Source organism: Pundamilia nyererei, unplaced genomic scaffold, assembly GCF_000239375.1.
Source record: "Pundamilia nyererei isolate P.nyererei 1_Seehausen unplaced genomic scaffold, PunNye1.0 scaffold00044, whole genome shotgun sequence".
NCBI classification, from domain to species: Eukaryota; Metazoa; Chordata; class Actinopteri; order Cichliformes; family Cichlidae; genus Pundamilia; species Pundamilia nyererei.
In genome coordinates, this window is record NW_005187445.1 from 2,276,905 (window position 1) to 2,279,866 (window position 2,962).

Below are 2,962 nucleotides of genomic sequence, written 5' to 3' on the forward strand. Positions count from 1 at the left end.
AGGGTGGTGCAGGTATAGTCTAGATTAAAAAGTACTCACCTTATTATTATGTTTTAAAAAATCTCTCAGCACATAACTGCTGGTAGCTGTCAGGGGGCTGCTCTGAAGCTCTTGCCTCACTCTGGCTCCGGGAGATAAAAAAAAAAACTGCCTTTAGGGTTGAATACATTTTTAAGTTAAAATAATAAAACCCAGTTAATGCTTGCTTTGAGTGTTTTGTATGGTCCGCTTTAGGTATAGTATGTATTTATATGCTATGATTAGGTGGACTGGGTGTGAGTCAACCCACTTCAGGAACTTTAAAAAGAAAAACCGGGCGGATTTGCAAGTTTTTTCCAAGCTGTTGATTCCCATGGAATGACAAATAAAAAATAAATATACCGCATAAAAAAGTGACTTATAAACGTACCAAGGCTGCCAAAGGAAGTTTCAAATATGGCATTAAAAAATGTCAAACGTTTGAGTCACAGTATGACTGATCCGCCCGTGTCCATCTCAGGATGTGGAATTGAAACCATTTGAAAGAGAAAGTGGAGCGCTGAGTCAGTGACCAACTTAAGGAGGTGAAATAAGGTATTGTAAGAACTCCTATTCTGATTTCCATATAGGAGTATCACATTAATACAGAGCTGTGTTCACTAAACAAGCAGCACGCACTACTTCCGTCTGTTTGTGTGAGTCAGATACTACTCATGAGCGGACTGAGCGGCCCCCGACCCTCCGCCCACTAACCTCCATCCGCTCCCTCGTAGAAACACACCCACACACATATTCTCCGCCCACCTAGCCTTTTCCTTTTCCCCTCCCGGTGGATTTTCTCTCTCCTGCCCTTTTTTTTTTTTTTTGCCCCCTTCATCTCTTCTTTGGGGAATGAGAGGGAGGATGTGAGTGGCGTGTGTGTATGTGTGTTAGTCATGTTCAGGCTCATCCAGGGCCAACAGCAGCACAAGCGGGGGAAACCCAGGCACAGGCAGGAATAGGATGTTTTGTCCACATCTGTTAGTTGGTTTGGCTGGATCACTTGTGGTTTACAAAGCGCCTAAAAATGGATTGCTAGAATGAGCTAGAGAGCGTGCCGAAGGGGAAGACAGATGAGCAAAAAGGGGGTGCGGGGGCAGGAGGACATGGGGTGGGGGCGGGGTGAGCATGCCAAAGTGGGCCAAGACCCCCAACCCCCACCCTCCAAGGGTCAATAGGATTCTGTCTACTCAAACTCTGCTGCAGAGTTCACAAGCAAGCAGACGTCTCTGAAGAGGGCGTCTGATGTGGAAGTGTTTGTCTCCTCCAAGATTCAATTAGTGCTGAAATTCAAGCTGGCTCCAAGTTTGTTTTGTGCTCTCCTTCTAGTCATTCTGGCTTCTGGGGATCATCAGATACACTTATGCTCCACGTTTATGCGATGTGCTGACACTGAAATATGGTTTAAATCTGTTTAATTCCTAAAAATACACAAGTTACACAAATTAGATTTGCTAAGATGATAGTTTTGTGGAAAGATGAATTCTTATTACAGCTTTGCCCTGACTATTTATTTATTCATCCAGGGAATCCCTGAATGCACGCAAATTAAAAATAACCAAAAAAACAAAAACAAATAGATAGATAAAGTTGTATTAATGCCTGGAAATACTAGTTTTTAATGAATAAACACATTGGAGAAATTTTTACATGGTCTTTTTTTTCAGATGCACATCATAACGTATTTAATTAATAGAAAATGTTATGCAAAGTCTTAAGTGCCCCTCATTTATTATATTTTTTAAGAAAATATTAAACACGTGCAGCACTTCATTTAAACATGCAAACGTAAATGGGAATACATCAGAATTTATTAGGCAAAAACGTAGTTTGTATGAGTGCGAGTGTCAATATTTGGTATGACCACTTTTATCATTCAATAGACCCTGACAAGCCTTTTTGTAATTTCTTTAAGTAGTCTTCAGCCATAGTTCTCCCAGCTTCCTGAAGGACATTCAAAGCTCTTCTTTGGATGTTGCCTGCCTTTTGTTCTGTTCTCTGTCAAGATGATCCCAGACTGCTTCAGTAATTCAGGCCTCCGGGGAGGTCAGTCCATGGTAAATGGCCTGTATTTATATAACGCTTTACTAGTCCCTAAGGACCCCAAAGCGCTTTACATATCCAGTCATCCACCCATTCATACACACATTCACACACTGGTGATGGCCCTCTGACCACCACCAGTAGGCAACGGGTGAAGTGTCTTGCCCAAGCACACAACGACCAAGACTGTCCAAGCCGGGGCTCAAACCGGCAACCTTCCGATTACGAGGCCAACTCTTGAGCCACGATCGCCACATAACTGATAGGGTTCAGCTGTGTGTTTTTCTAGCTAGACATGCTTTTACTGCATTGACAGTGTGTTTGGGATCAATGTCATGCTGAAAAAGGAAGCTCTATTGGATGGTGGATGAAAGATATAATGACATTTTTCTACATTTATAATTCCACCAATTTTGACAAGATGTAAAACACCACAGGTTTAAGTGCAGCGCAAACCATGACAAAGCCTCTACTATGTTTTAAAAATCACTGTAAGCAGTCACTATTGTACATCTCTCCTGTCGTCCTCTCTAAATATTGATAATTATTTGAATCAGACTTTTCAAACTTAGGTTCATCGTGCCATGAGTCCTGTTACCGCTAATTTTTAGGCTGGTTGATTCCCATTTCCCTTCCTTAAGAATAACCTCTTGACAGCCATTCTGCAGGATTTATTTTCTTATTTCTTATGGAAATGACTTTTGGATACTGTTCATCTGCTGTAGACAGTTTTGTAGACCTGGTACTTGTTTTATCCTCTACTTGTGCAGTTTCCTCAATTTCTTTGAGGTTTATGTTGCGAAACGTCAGGTGTTTATCTAGTAGCACCTTGTTGGTGTAAAAATGCTATTATTGGTATTTTTAACATGTTATTTTTAGCATTTGCAATAGGATGCTACAA